The following is a 17,315-nucleotide window of genomic DNA, read 5'->3' as shown; positions in this document are numbered from 1 at the left end:
CAGGTCGGAACGTATTTCTATTTCAATAAAGGTGTATATATCCCCCTTCTATAGAGGACAATATGAACTAGTGTGTAGTTCTGAGCTTTTCTAAGCAACCTCCTTGCTTCTCTTTCTCCTTGAGGGAGAATTTCAAACTTGAGCTATTCGATGATAGGAGTCATCCGCCTAAATTCATATTGGAGACTGTCAAAGTGTCTGATTTGTCAACTTCTTTCACCACTGATGGTGACTGTAGGATTTCTTGGATCAAACTTCTATTATTATCCCCTGGCTTAGTGCTGGCCAGTTTAGAATGGGCATCAGCTTTGCTATTCAGTTTCTGAGTTATATGTCTAACTTCGGCTTCTTGAAATTTGGCCCCTTGGGATAGTGTCTTCTCCAAGTACCTCTTCAGTTAGGATCTTTGTCCTAGTAGTCACCATTGATTTGTGAGGTTATTACTTGTGAGTCACTAAAGATAACGACCTTCAGTGCACTGATCTCTTCAGTCATTCGAAGACTAGCAAGCATAGCTTCATACTCAGCTTGGTTATTAGAGGTTGGGAAGTCAAACTTTAATGAGAGTTCTATCCGAGTTTCTTCTTCATTTTCAAGGATGATTCCAGTCCTACTGTAAGCTTTACTTGATGATCCATCTTCATACAAGTTCCAAGCAGTAGAACTCCGTTGTTGTTCCCAGTGTATTTGGCCAGGAAGTCAACTAGGTACTGCGAATTTATGGCCGTCCGAGCTTCATATTTTAAATCAACTCAGACAACGCCACAGCCCATTATAGCATTCATCCTACGATATCTATTTTTTGAGAGATATGCTTCATAGGTTGATTAGTTCAGACTTTGATGGTGTTGGCTTGGAAGTAAGGTCGTAACCTCCTAGAAGCCAAAACAAGGACATAGGCAAATTTTTCTATCCTTTGATAGTTCAATTCTGCCCTTTGCAACACCTTGCTTGGAAAGTAGACGAGCTTCTGCCCCTCTTTGTTTTCTCGGATAAGGGCTGAGGCTATAGCTTTATTAGCAATAGTTAGGTACAATATGACTTCTTCTCCCTCCTCAAGTTGGGTCAGTAGAGGGTGTTGACTCAATAACTTTTTGAATTCTTGAAAAGTTTATTCACATTCTTGATTCCATTGGAAATTGTGCCATTTTCTAAGGATTGCAAACAATGGCAATGACTTTAAATCTGAGCCAGCCAAGAATTTGGAGAAAGTTACCAGCCTACCATTTTATTGTTGGACTTTTTTCAAAAAGGTCGGGTTGCGCATCTCCATGATTGCCTTGCATTTATCTGGTTTGCTTCAACACCTCTTTGGGTGAGCATGAATCCCAAGAATTTTCCTGCTTCTACTTCAAAGGTGCACTTGTGTGATTTAGCCTCATTTTGTGTTGTTTTATCATGTTGAACACCTCTATCAAGTCGAATGATTGGTTGGTTTTATTTTTTATCTTTACTAATGTGTCATCTACGTTGTCTTCCATTAGTTTTCCCAAGTGGGATCAAAACATCATGTTCATCAATCACAGGTATGTAGCTCTAGCATTTTTCAACCTAAAAGGTATAATCACATACAATAGTTGGCCCAAGGGGCGATGAAAGATGTCTTTTCTTGGTCAGGCTTTGATAAACCACAATTTATGGTTTATCTTGTATTAAATTTGGTGAATTCTTTTAATTTTTTCTACATTTATTCACTGAAATAGCATGGTTTTGTGAATTTCTCCTAATCGTGCTTAATGATTAAAAATATGCTTTTTAGGCCTTTAAATTACTAAGTTTATTTCACTTTCCTCCCATTCGATGTCTTGATATGTTTGTTTGAGTGATTTAAGATTTTGAAGGCAAGGATGGCTTGAAGAAATGGAAGAAAAGCATGCAAAGTGAGAGAATTCATGAAAAAATGAAGGATTTGCTAAGGTGTCAATCTTGACCTCTTCTTACTAAATCGATCATAAATTCAGCTATAGAGGTCCGAATGAGGCGATTTCAGTGGCATTAGAAAGCTAATATCAGAGGCTTCAAAATGATATGCAATTGTTTATAGTGGACATGGAGTTAAGTCACGAGTACGCATTCCTCATGCATACGCATGATATGCAGCGCATGACTCAGTTAATGCAACATGTGATCTACGATTTCTAGCTCATTTTGAGCCCAATACAACTCATTTCTAAAGCTATTGAACCAAGGATTGAAGAGAGAGGAACCAAGGAGTGTTAGTTTAAGTTTTATATTATGTTTTAGGCCAATTCTAGAGAGAGAAGCTCCAAATTCTCTATAGAATTTAGGGTTTCTTAGTTTAATTTCTCCTTAGATTTAGGTTTTAATCTTGTTTTAAGTTAGTTTTTCTTACTTTTTATTGTTCTAGCATCTTAATTCTCTTAGTTTCTCTTGTTAATTTCTCTTTTTTTTCTCTTTAGTTTTATGAACACTCTTGTTAATTTCAAGATCTTTTAATGCAATTTGATGTTTTATGTTTTCTTGATGCTTGTTTGGGTTATTGTTATTATTTTATTACAATTAGTAGTTTAGATTTTATTATTATTGTAATTTTACCATGCTTTTCTTTTATGCCTTCCAAGTGTTTGATAAAATGCTTGGTTTGGTTTTAGAGTAGATTTTTGTATTCTTGGCTTGGGTTGGTAACTTGGAGACTCTTGAATTATCACAATCTAATGTTGATTGGTGATTGAATGTTGTTAGTTGGTTTGAATTTCACTAAAGCAAATTTTTCATTAGGATTTGATTAGGACTTGTGGAATAGAGTTAGTTTTGTTCACTAACTTTCCTTCAATTGTTAAAGGATAAGTGAGAACAAAATACACTCACCATCACAATAGAAGATGATAATGAGGATAGGAATTTTAATTCTCACCCCTTGCCAAGACCCTTCTTAGTTGATATCCTCAGTCGTTTTAGTTTAATTGCTTTTGGTATTTAGTTGTTATTATTTGCTTCTTTAATTTCTTGTTATTTATATTTCTTGTCTCTTACTATCAAACCCCCCAAAGTCCCATGACCAATAATATGCACACTTCCCTGAAATTCCTTTGAGAGATGACCCGAGATTTAAATACTCTCAATTTTTATTGGTTTGCCTTAAGTGATAAACATATTAAACTTTGATTGAGAGTTATCTGTTGGTTTGGATATTTACTTTAACGAGATTATTTTTGTGAAAATTCCGAACCGACGATTCCCTTACGTCAAGGTTTCGGCACCGTTGCCAGGGAATTTCAAATGTGCGCTTGTTATTGGTTATTGTATATATGTTAATATTGTGAATAGTTGCTTTAATTTCTTTGTTAGTTTTTGCTAGTTTTAAGAGTTTGTTTTCCTTATTTTTTAGTAGATTTTGTTTTTCTTCTCTTTTTCTATTATGAATTCTCACCCTTTTGGCGATGAGTTTAGTTCTAACTATGTTGTAGAAATGGGAATTTCAATGAAGATATGCATCAAGAATTTGGAAATCAAGGTTGGGAGGAACCTCAAGCATATGGACAATCTTCATGGCAACAACCTCCTCTGGCATACTATGAGCATAGTCCATCTCATGGTGCATACCAATCCAATGGATATGGTACCTTCTTGTGGTTATCAACCACAACCACCATATGCTTATAAACCCCTTCCTCAACATAGCCCTCAACCACTATACTCACAAGTCCTATACCACCAAATACCTCCATATGACCCTAACCCATATCCACCGTACCAACAACCATATGAGCCATATGAACTATACTTAGAGCCACCACAATTCCAACATCAATACCCCCAAAGAATTACCACCTCTATATACACTACCTCCATACTCTTACCAAGATGAACCACCTCCTATATATGAGAACTTTCAACCACATGATGAATTCTCCTTTCCACCACAACCCTCCATGTAAAAATATTTATATCCATCGACCCAAGAGCAATATGATCCTAAGTATGTTAGCCGAGTGGAATAAGAGCCAATAGATTGTCTCATGGAAGCGATGGATCATATCAAAGCAATCATTTCTCTCAAGGAGTAAGAGGAAGCCCAGAAGAGGCACGAAGCAATTATGGCCAACCTTGCCAAAATTAAAGCCCGCTTAGACTCATGAGATTCATGTCACAAAAAAAAGCATTTTCACGGATGAATGTGGAGAATCAAGCAAAGAGCAGAGCATGAAGGAGATTTTAGAATCTCAACTTGAGAACAAGGAGATGGAGTATGTATTGCAACAAGTGAAGGAAGCCAAAATCATTGAAGAGGAATAAGTAGTTGAAGATCTAGGAGAAGTTGAGTGTGAGGTGGATTCCAAGGTTGTAGAATCTTTGTCCATTGAGCTTGAATTTTATGTTGAGGAGGATAATACGCAACCTCTAAGGCATATTGTGAATGATAAAAGATTGGAAGAAGTTGAGCAAGCGGTAATCCCCACAATTGAAGATGATTCCACACCAACCAATGTGCTATTTGAGATTATTGAACCTTTCTCATTGTGTTGTGAAATTGATGATAAGGAGGACCGTGCGCAACCTCCAACACATGACTTGAGAAATGAGGAATGTGTTGAAGAAGTTGGTGAACAAGGAATTGAAATTGAGAAAACTTTTCAAGAGGCGGAGATAACTCAAGAAGTGAAAAAGGGAGTTGCAATCACATTGCCAAAGCCGGTTGGAGCCTCTCTCACTAAGCAACCATCCATCATATCATTTGAGTGGGTAAAATTCATATCTCTTAGCTTTATTGTCCTAGTTGAATATGGTTTATTTGAAACGGATGGGCAACTTAGGACTCTTTGTGGATTGAAGAGTAAGAGAGAGTTGTCTAGTGGTTGGCAAAATAACGTTAGGCTCATTAAGGTTGAAACCTCAAGGCTTAGGTCCCATGGTTGGAGGAATGCTAAATTGAATGGGTTTAAGAGGATGATTTAGTATTTGAATGAGAATTATGAAGTGATGACACCCGAATAGAAGCATCAGGATCAAGAAGAAATGGCATTGGTAAACAAGGTTTGGGACTCCAAAATACAATTTGGGAATCAACAACTTTGGGGACTTGTTACTTGCTTGAGATTTCTTGGAAGTTTGGTATGCCTAATTTAGGATCGAAAGGCTATTGGAATTACAAACATTGGTGGGGATTCAAGGAAAAATTCAAGCATAAGCCACCATAGCAAGGGCATCCCCAATTGTCTAACTTAAGGACAATAAATAAAAGTGTTAGGTGGGAGGCACTCCACCATGGTAAACTCTTTCCATTCTCTCTTTTGTATATAGTTGATGAATAAATTAAATTTTAATTGTTAGGTACTTCACTTATTATTAGCACTCTTGTAAATATTTATTAACTTTTTAGCTTGTGTTCGATGGATTTTTATTTTGAAGTGCATGTGTGAATAGTTGAAATAGTTTTAGGAGTTAGAAATCTTATTAATTTGGAGTTTGCTTTGATTTTCAAATTTTATCGCTTTTGTTTGGAACTTAGTTAATTTTCTTATTTTGGGTTGGATTTTATTTTTAGAATGCCAAAATATAGGTTAAAAAACTCTTTTTAGCTATAGGGTGCTTTAAAAAAAAGCACTCGCACGTACACGTAATCCTCCGCGTACGCGCGACCCCTGGACAGAGAATTTAGCTTGTTGTGCCGGTACTATTCAACTACTGTACGTACCTACACGTGATGTGTACGCGTGCCCCTCGCGTACATACAACCTCCTATATTACAAAGTCACGTGTACGCATGACCTTCCACGTACGCGTGACCCCCTACTTCACATACTCTTCTTTTCTTCTCTTCTCTCTGTTTCTTTTCTTCTCCTCTCTTCTTTTCTATTCTTTTCCTCCTTTAACCACTATCCTCCACTACTATTTACCATCTACCACCATCTCCATTAGTTAGTTAGTTAGTTTGAATTTTTGTTTTAGTAGATTAGTTGGTTAGGATAAGTTATATTTTGGTAATAAGTGTTGGATTATTGATTTGATTTGCTTAATATGTTGAGATATTGCTGCTGATTACTGACTTGATGCTATCTTAGCATCGTTATTATGAATATTTATTGTTGAATTTCTTTGTTGAGGTTATACTTTGTTGCTTGGTATTAAATTTTCATGCTTAATAATTGTGCATGCCAAGTAGTTATAAATAGCCTTCAAAGCATTCTAAATCTTTTGAATTACATGTTTTGGCCACCATGTGATTTAAATTCTTTAACCATGACTAGACAATTTCCTTATTGTTGATGATGTGCATTTATCTTAATGCATTGTGTCATCCATATTGATTATTGCTTTGTTCACCCAGTTGATGCATTGAACTTTTGAAATTGTGAAATTGGATTATAAGCTCACTAGGGACATCTTTTTGAAATTCTCAAGCTATATAGACCATGCTTGGTATGTCATTAATTTTAACTTCTATCTCTCTTTTACTAAGTTGCATAGCACTCGTGTGCCCTACTTTATGTCAATTAGGTGATGCGAACAAAAATTCATGGTGTGTCATTGTTTGATGTGCAAGTTCCATATTTCACTTGGTTCATTGAATTATCTTGCACATCAACCAATTTCCATTCATTATCCATTTCACAATTGCTTGATTATTGCTTGAGTGATTTCATGCTTCTTTATTACTTGCTTGTTTATCTTAACCTACAAATTTCCTTTAAGGTATCTCAAGCACACTAGAAGGACTGAAGTGCATACTTTTTGTGTGTCACTGTGATATAGCTTTCAATGCTAGTGGTGTGTTCTAAACCACGCGCAACTTAGAACTCACACTTCTTTTTTTTATGTCACAAACTGATTCACTCACTTCATTTTAGTGATCATTACCTCATTCCAACAATCTATACTTCCTTGCTTTTGTATTTACTCGTCTTACTATCCTGGTTTCTATCCTCAGGATGAGTCACCATAAGCAAAAAGGGAAACAGAAGAAAGAACATGCAGTAGCCAGTTGATCCACCAGCTAAAGGTGGAAATTTGTGAAGTCGTCATACCCCCTTTGCTCATCTTTGAATGTACCAAGGACGGTGCAAACTTGTAAGCATGGGGAGGTCGTCCGACCAATTGGCTTATTTTTGGGTGAAAAAATTCTAATCCCAATACTTTTGCATTTTAATTTTTCTATTATTATCATGTCTTTTAGAATTTTTAGTTGCATTTTCTTGGTTTGCAATATATATATAATAAGCTTAGTCAAAATAATGAATTTTCCAAGAAAACTCCTTTTATAAGGCATAAGAATTTCGATTGATTTGAGTTAATATTTTTCATTGAAACTTGCTTGAATTATATATTGTGGAATATGATTTTTAAGTTGAGAACACACAAACACAACCATGTGAGTTTTGAGCCTAATTGGGTGGTTACATCATATAACCACTATTTTTATTCTTGTGTGTGTTATTCTCTTTCTATGATTGTAATCTTTGATTTGTTTGATTCTTTTTGTCCATTATTTTATGTATGAATGCATTTATATGATTGAGGTCATCATTTCATTTAGCTCACTTACCCAAATAGCCTACCCTTTTATCCACCTTTGTTAGCCAATTGTGAACCTATTTTAATCTTCTTTTGTTCTTTATTTTAGCACATCACTACCCCTAAGTGAAAAATAATAAATATCCTTAATTTAGATCTTTGATTAGCTTAGACTAGTGAGAGTGTGTATTATTCAAGTGTGGAGAAGTTTGGAAATATTGGTTAAGATAAAAGTGTATTTTTATATTTTTGTTGAAGATCTTGGAAATTAGGTACATACTCATGCATTAAATGTGTAAACCATATGCATTGATACCATTGTATATATTTTATTTTGAAAAAAAAAAGAGAAAAAATAAAAAGAAGAAAAAGAAAAAAGAAAAAGAGAAAAAGAAAACAATAAAAAGGGGATAAATGTTAACCCCAAAGTAAAGTAATAAGAATAATGCATATGGGATGTGAATCGAAAAGAATGAATGAGTGTGTAAAAAAGTGAAGAATGGGTAGTTAGGTTTGCATTTAAATTGTATAGATTGTTATGTGTGTTAGGTAAGAGCTTAAGTGAATCAAAGATTCAAATTTCAAGCTCACTTACACATATATATATCCTTACCTTGACCCTAGCCCCATTACTACCTTTGAATCATGATATTTGTATGCATACATTGAATAATTATTGATTGCTAAATGACGAACAAATCTTAGAAAGCATGATTAGAGGAGAATAGAGTGAATCAACCCTAAACACTTGAGCGATTAGAGCGTATACACATCCGGTAAAGGGTTTGATTGCTCAATTCCATGTTTTCATCGGTTATTATCTCTTATCTTGCAAGTTTGTAAATTATTTTCTAAGAACTCTAATCAATTGTTGGATTTAACTTGGTTGTGATTGCTTTAGCCCTTATGTTCACATATGTATTCTTGGAAATTGATTTATTTTGACCAAGTAGTTGCATACATTGCATATAAATAGTTTGTATTAAATAAATGTTCATACCCCTTTTCTTGTCTTTCTTGATACTTAGCATGAGGACATGCTAATGTTTAAGTGTGGGAAGATTGATAAACCACAATTTTATGGTTTATCTTGTATTAAATTTGGTGGGATTGATCAACTTTTCCTATATTTATTCACTAAAATAGCATGGTTTTGTGAATTTCTCCTAATTGTACTTAATGATTAAAAACATGCTTTTTAGGTCCTTAAATTACTAAATTTAATTCACTTCTTTGTATTCGATGCCTTGATATGTTTATTTGAGTGATTTAAGGTTTTAAAGGGAAGGATGGCTTGAAGAAATGGAAGAAAAGCATGCAAAGTGGGAGAATTTATGAACAAATGAAGGATTTGCTAAGCTGTCAATCTTGACCTCTTCGTACTAAATCGATCATAACTTGAGCTACAGAGATTCGAATGAGACGATTCTAGTGGCATTAGAAAGCTTACATCCGGGGCTTCAAAATGATATGAATTTGCTTATAGTGGACATGGAGTTACGTCATGCATACGCGTGTCTCATGCGTACGCGTGACATGCAGCGCATGACTCACTTAATGCAACACGTGATCCGCGATTTCTAGCTCATTTTGGCCCCATTTCAACTCATTCTAATGCTATTGAACCACGGATTGAAGGGGGAGGAACCAAGCAGTGTTAGTTTAAGTTTTACATTATGTTTTAGGCCAATTCTAAAGAGAGAAGCTCCAACTTTTCTATAGAATTTAGGGTTCCTTAGTTTAATTTCTCCTTAAATTTTAGTTTTATACTTGTTTTAAGTTAGTTTTTTTTCCTTTTTATTTTTCTAGCATCTTAATTCTCTTACTGTCTATTGTTAATTTCTCATTTTTTCCTGTTTAGTTTTATGAACACTTTTGTTATTCAAGTTCTTTTAATGCAATTTGATGTTTTATGTTTCCTTGATGCTTGTTTGGGTTATTGTAATTATTTTATTGCAATTGGTAATTTAGATTTTATTATTATTATAATTTTACAATGCTTTTCTTTTATGCCTTTCAAGTGTTTGATAAAATTCTTGGTTTGGTTTTAGAGTAGATTTTTGTGTTCTTGGCTTAGGTTGGTGACTTGGAAACTCTTGAATTATCACAATATAATGTTGATTCGTGATTGAGTGTTGCTAGTTGGCTTGAATTCTACTAAAGCAAATCTTTCATTAGGATTTGATTAGGACTTGTGGACTAGAGTTAATTTTGCTCACTTGACTTTCCTTCAATTGTTAGAGGATAACTAAGTGAGAGAAAAATACACTCACCATCACAATTGAGGATGATAATGAGGATAGGAATTTCAATTCTCACCTCTTGCCAAGACCTTTCTTAGTTGATCTCTTTTGTCGTTTTAGTTTAATTGCTTTTGGTATTTAGTTATTATTTACTTCTTTAATTTCTTGTTATTTACATTTCTTGTTAATTTCTTGCAATTCATTTGAGAAATGATTTGAGGTTTAAATACTCTCAGTTTTTATTGGTTTGCCTTAAGTGACAAACAAATTAAACTTTGATTGAGAGTTATCTATTGGTTTGGATCTATACTTCGACAAGGTTATTTTTGTGAAAATTTCGAACCGACAATTCCCTTACGTCAGGCTTATACTTCAGGATTTGATGATATCCCGAGTAGGCATCCATGAAGGAAAGGACAATGTAGTCAATAAGCATTCTTCACTTTCTATTTTTCTTTTTCATGAGTACAACATTGGTTTGCCTAATGGGTATTTTACCTCCCTTATGAATACGGCTTCCAACAGTGCATAAACCTGTTCCTCCATGACTTGTGCTCTTTTAGGACAGAGCTCTCGTCATCTCTGGAGTATAGGTCGTGACCCTGGGTATATAACCAGCTTGTGGCACATGAGGTCAGGGTGGATACCTGGCATATTGAGGGCTTTCCAAGTGAAGCACTCAGAATTGTCTTGTAGGAGCTTGATCAGATCTTATTTCAACTTTTAATCTAAATTGGCTCTCACATTGTGTGGTTTTTTTAACCTCTTTTTCTATCTGCATCTCTTCAATTTTTCTTCAGGCTGAAGTCTTAATTCTTCATGAACTCAAACACCTCTAAGTTCTATTGAATTAACCTATTTTCCTTTTGTACAACCTCGTAGGTTCAAACTTTAATTGTAGCATCTTCTAGCCAATTTCTGATCTTTCCTTGTGGTTGTTATACCCTCTAGGGTAGGAAATTTCATGCAAAGATGGGGGAAGCTAATACTACCACGGTAAGTTGGTTTAAGATTGTCTAACCTATTAAGGCATTGTAAGGTGATGCAACATCTATCACAATGTAGTCTATGTTTAGGGTTCTTGTCCTCGTGCCTTTGCCAAAAGTGGTGTATAGTAAAATGAACCCTAAAGGTCGAATAGAAAAATCTCCTAATCCAAAGAGAGTTTCCTGGTATGCCTTCAAGTTATTTTTCTTCCAAGACTAGCTTGATGAAAGGTAGTTTAAACAAAAGAAGGGTTGAGCTTCCTTGATCCACAAAGGTTCTATGAAGGTTCACATTGGTTAAGATCATTATTATCACTACTAGATCATCATGCCTAGGTACCACACCCCAACCATCCTCCTTTGTGAAAGCTATTGTGGGCAGGTCAGGTGTTTCTTTGTCTTCTCTGACTTGATAAATTTCCTTCAAGTGTTATTTGTGGGAAGACTTTGTTATCCCTTCCCCTACAAATCCACTAGCGATCGTATGGATGTGTGTCTCGGGGGTTCTTTGTGATCGCTTTTACCTTCCTCTATCTTCCTCTTCTTTTTTCCTCTTAGTGGTTTCATCTGGATTTCCTACAAGGTATTTATCCAACCGCCCTTGTCGGGCTAGTTTTTCAATTATGTTCTTTAAATCATAGCAATCATTGGTGGTATGGCCATAAATTTTGTGGTATTCACAATATTCTAACTGATTTTTTCCTTTCTTTCTTTGCATGGACCTAGGAGATGGTATTTTTTCAAAGTGATGTATTTCTCTATAGACGTCGACCAAGGAGACCCACAGGAGAGTGTAAGAATGGTATCTTCTAGGCCTGTCCGAGTTGTATACTTGTATTCTTCTTTCTTTTTTGATTTTTTTTCTCGAGACTAATGTTGACTGCTTTGTCCCGATGTGGCCTTCTTTAGCTGTGTAGTTTTCTCCATATTGATGTACTTCTCAACTCATTCTTGGAACTTTTACAATGAGGTCAGATATTTTTTATATTAATTGAGAAAGGATCTTCCCTGAAGCCATTGACGAGCCCCATGATAACTGGTTTAGTGCGTATGCTTTGGATTTCTAAGCATACCTTGTTGAACTTTTCTATGTATGCTTTGAGGGACTCTCGACCTCTTGTCTGACACCCAATAAGCTTGGAGCATGCTTGTCTTTGTCCTTTTGGATGGAGAATCAGGTGAGGAAGCTCCTTGCAAAGTCATTGAAATAGGTGACTGACTTGGGAGGGAGATTGTCGAACCACTTCATTACCGCCTTAGTTAAAGTAGTCGAAAATGTTTTGTACTGATTTGCATCTAAGACATCGACAAAATATATTCAACTTTTGAAATTTTATAGGTAATGGCAGGGGTCGGTCATATCATCATAGTGGTCTATGTTCGGGCTCTTGAAATTTTTGGGGCCTTTTGCTCGCATGATCTCTTATAATAATGGATCGTCACTCTTGATAAATTCATATTTTATAATGATTTTTGGATTAGAAATAATGAAATTTATCAATTTAAATTGCACTTATTCCTTATAATTGTATGCTTTTGTAGATTTTTTTCTAATTGTGCTTAATTGATTGAAACATGCTATTTATGCTACAAAAGGTGTCAAATTAATTCCATTTTTATTCCATTTGATGTCTTGATATGTTTGTTTAAGTTGTTTAAGGTTTAGGAGGCAAGAAAGTCTTGGAAAAATGAAAGAAAAGCATGTAAAAGTGGAGATTTTGCGAAGAAACGAAGGAGAAAGAAATCCAGTTCTGTGCACACGGACAAGTCTGGTTGCGTGCCTCATTTAAAATAGCATGTGACTCATGATTTTTATCTTATTTTGGGCCCAGTCCAACTCATTTCTGAATCATTTAAAGCAATCATTGAGGGAGAACATACCAAGTAGTCTTAGGTTTTAGTTTTTAGCATGTTTAGTAAATTTTAGAAAGAGAACTCTAACTTTTCTCTAGAATTCTTTGAAATGTCAAGAACAAGGAATGATGGAGGATGAGCAAGTAAATAATATGGGATACTTTCCATGAATGGAGCAACTATTTGAATTGTGGTTGGAAAGGTCAAAATCAAAACGAATTCAATGTTCTATATCCCATTCATCAAGAGCCATCATCTTTGGATGCATTTATGCAAAATGGTCCATCCTCACCTCCTAATTATTCAAATCAAAATCCTTCACCACTTAAGTATGTCTTAGCATAAAATTCCTTTCAAAATCCATATAATTCATTTCACCACCCGCAAAATCCATTCTGCTATACATAAACCTCCTTTTGAAATCCACAAAATTCATTTTACTACCCATAAAACTCATTCCTTACCCCTCAAAATAACTTTACCACAGCACCTACATATTCACAAAATCATTCTCAACCTTCATCTCTTGAGCTAGCATTAGAACAATTTCTTAAGAAGTCAAGAGTTTTATTTAAGAGTCCAGAGCATATAAGAAAGGCAAGAAACCTCAAGTAGGAACTTAGAAGTACAAATGAGACAATTAGCACAATATCTTGCTAAAGAACCAACCAATATTTTTCCTAGGCAAAGGGAAGAATACAAGGCCATAAGTGGACTAATGCTTAGCAAGGAGATTAAAGATCAAACTAAGGCTACAAAGAATGAGTTAGAAGTTCAAGAGCAAGACCAAGATATCCCTACACCAAGTAAATCCCAATGAAGAAAGAGGTTGTGGAGGCATACAAGCCTAGGATTCCATATCCTCAGAGTCTACAAGAGGTGGCAAGAGAACATGCAAAGTCCCTCCCAAAAGAAGTAATGCATGATCCTACCAAAGAAAGGAAGGAAATCAACCAAGGAAGTTGGTGCGCGAAATTGTGAACAATACTTTTTCACAACTCTCATAATCCCCGGTCATGAACCCCAAAAACTTGGTAGCTCAATACCATGGCATTACACAACTTCGCACAACTAACCAGCAAGTGCACTGGGTCGTCCAAGTAATAAACCTTACGCGAGTAAGGGTCGATCCCACGGAGATTGTTAGTATTGAAGCAAGCTATGGTCATCTTGTAAATCTTAGTCAGGCAAACTCAAATGGATATGGTGATGAACGAAAATAACACAAAGATAAAGATAGGGATACTTATGTAATTCATTGGTAGGAGCTTCAGATAAGCGCATGAAGATGCCTTCCCTTCCGTCCTCTGCTTTCCTACTGTCTTTATCCAATCCTTCTTATTCCTTTCCATGGCAAGCTTGTGTAGGGTTTCACCGTTGTCAATGGCTACCTCCCATCCTCTCAGTGAAAGCGATTGCATATGCTCTGTCACAGCATAGCGGAATTCATCTGTCGGTTCTCAATCAGGCCGGAATAGAATCCAGTGATTCTTTTGCGTCTGTCACTAACGCCCCGCCTTCAGGAGTTTGAAGCACGTCACAGTCATTCAATCATTGAATCCTACTCAGAATACCACAGACAAGGTTAAACCTTCCGGATTCTCTTGAATGCTGCCATCAGTTCTTGCCTATACCACGAAGACTCTGATCTCACGGAATGGTTGGCTCGTTTGTCAGACGAGCACTCGGTTGTCAGGCGATCAACCATGCATCGTGCAATCAGGAATCCAAGAGATATTCACTAGAGCCTTGAACGCTTGTAGAACAAGAGTGGTTGTCAGTCACCTTGTTCATGGGTGAGAATGATGATGAGTGTCACGGATCATCACATTCATCAAGTTGAAGAACAAGTGATATCTTAGAACAAGAACAAGCGGAATTGAATGGAAGAACAATAGTAATTGCATTAATACTCGAGGTACAGCAGAGCTCCACACCTTAATCTATGGTGTGTAGAAACTCCACCGTTGAAAATACATAAGCATAAGGTCTAGGCATGGCCGAATGGCCAGCCTCCCAAAGAGGGTTCAATCATAAAAACATGATCAAAAGATCCAAAGATCGAAAGACTCCCTAATGATCGAAAGACTCTCTAATGATCGAAAGACTCTTAATACAATAGTCAAAGGTCCTACTTATAGAAAACTAGTAGCCTAAGGTGTACAGAAATGAGTAAATGACATAAAAATCCACTTCCGGGCCCACTTGGTGTGTGCTTGGGCTGAGCAATGAAGCATTTTTCGTGCAGAGACTCTTCTTGGAGTTAAACGCCAGCTTTTATGCCAGTTTGGGCGTTTAACTCCCATTTGGGTGCCAGTTCCAGCGTTTAACGCTGGGATTCCTGAGGGTGACTTTGAACGCCGGTTTGGGCCATCAAATCTTGGGCAAAGTATGGACTATCATATATTGCTGGAAAGCCCAGGATGTCTACTTTCCAAAGCCGTTGAGAGCGCGCCAATTGGGCTTCTGTAGCTCCAGAAAATCCACTTCGAGTGCAGGGAGGTCAGAATCCAACAGCATCTGCAGTCCTTTTTGGCCTCAGAATCAGATTTTTGCTCAAGTCCCTCAATTTCAGCCAGAAAATACCTGAAATCACAGAAAAACACACAAACTCATAGTAAAGTCCAGAAAAGTGAATTTTAACTAAAAACTAATAAAAATATACTAAAAACTAACTATATCATACCAAAAACATACTAAAAACAATGCCAAAAAGTATACAAATTATCCGCTCATCACAACACCAAACTTAAATTGTTGCTTGTCCTCAAGCAACTGAAAATCAAATAAGATAAAAAGAAGAGAATATGCAATGAATTCCAAAAACATCTATGAAGATCAGTATTAATTAGATGAGCGGGGCTTTTAGCTTTTTGCCTCTGAATAGTTTTGGCATCTCACTCTATCCTTTGAAACTCAGAATGATTGGCTTCTTTAGGAACTCAGAATCCAGATAGTGTTAATGATTCTCCTAGTAAAGTATGATGATTCTTGAACAAAGCTACTTATTGAGTCTTGGCTGTGGCCCAAAGCACTCTGTCTTCCAGTATTACCACCGGATACATACATGCCACAGACACATAATTGGGTGAACCTTTTCAGATTGTGACTCAGCTTTGCTAAAATCCCCAATTAGAGGTGTCCAGGGTTCTTAAGCACACTCTTATTTGTCTTGGATCACAACTCTTATTTCTCTATTTTTTCGTTTTCTCTTTTTTTTCGATTTTTTTTTTTTTGCTTCAAGAATCATTTTTATGATTTTTCAGATCCTCAGTAACATGTCTCCTTTTTCATCATTCTTTCAAGAGCCAACATTCATGAACCACAAATTCAAGATACATATGCACTGTTTAAGCATACATTCAGAGAATAAAAATATTGCCACCACATCAAAATAATTAAACTATTATAAAATTCAAAATTCATGCAATTCTTTCCTTTTCAATTAAGCACGTTTTTATTCAAGAGAGGTGATGGACTCATAGGACATTCATAACTTTAAGGCATAGACACTAAGACACTAATGATCACAAGACACAAACATGGATAAACATAAGCATAAAATTCGAAAAACAGAAGAATAAAGAACAAGGAAATCACAGAACGGGTCCACCTTAGTGATGGCGGCTCTTTCTTCCTCTTGAAGATCCTATGGAGTGCTTGAGCTCCTCAATGTCTCTTCCTTGTCTTTGTTGCTCCTCCCTCATGATTCTTTGATCTTCTCTAATCTCATGAAGGATGATGGAGTGTTCTTGATGCTCCACCCTTAGTTGTCCCATGTTGGAACTTAACTCTCCTAGGGAGGTGTTTAATTGCTCCCAATAGTTTTGTGGAGGAAAGTGCATCCCTTGAGGAATCTCAGGGATCTCATGATGAGTGGGATCTCTTGTGTGCTCCATCCTCTTCTTAGTGATGGGTTTGTCCTCATCAATGGGGATGTCTCCATCTATGTCAACTCCCACTGAATAACAGAGGTGACAAATGAGATGAGGAAAGGCTAACCTTGCCAAGGTAGAGGACTTGTCTGCCACCTTATAGAGTTCTTGGGCTATAACCTCATGAACCTCTATTTCTTCTCCAATCATGATGCTATGGATCATGATAGCCCGGTTTATGGTAACTTCGGACCGGTTGCTAGTGGGAATGATTGAGCGTTGTATAAACTCTAACCATCCTCTAGCCACGGGCTTGAGGTCATGCCTTCTCAATTGAACCGGCTTTCCTCTTGAATCTCTCTTCCATTGGGCGCCCTCTTCACATATGACTGTGAGGACTTGGTCCAACCTTTGATCAAAGTTGACCCTTCTAGTGTAAGGATGTTCATCTCCTTGCATCATAGGCAAGTTGAACGCCAACCTCACACTCTCCGGACTAAAATCCAAGTATTTCCCCCGAACCATAGTAAGATAATTCTTTGGATTCGGGTTCACACTTTGGTCATGGTTCTTGGTGATCCATGCATTGGCATAGAACTCTTGAACCATCAAGATTCTGACTTGTTGAATGGGGTTGGTAAGGACTTCCCAACCTCTTCTTCGGATCTCATGTCGGATCTCCGGATATTCACCCTTTTTGAGTGAAAAAGGGACCTCGGGGATTACCTTCTTCAAGGCCACAACTTCATAGAAATGGTCTTGATGCACCCTTGAGATGAATCTCTCCATCTCCCATGACTCGGAGGTGGAAGCTTTTGCCTTCCCTTTCCTCTTTCTAGAGGTTTCTCCGGCCTTGGATGCCATAAATGGTTATGGAAAAACAA

The sequence above is a fragment of the Arachis hypogaea genome, chromosome 6, assembly GCF_003086295.3.
Source record: "Arachis hypogaea cultivar Tifrunner chromosome 6, arahy.Tifrunner.gnm2.J5K5, whole genome shotgun sequence".
In the NCBI taxonomy this organism is placed as follows: Eukaryota; Viridiplantae; Streptophyta; class Magnoliopsida; order Fabales; family Fabaceae; genus Arachis; species Arachis hypogaea.
This window is presented reverse-complemented; position numbering follows the sequence as displayed.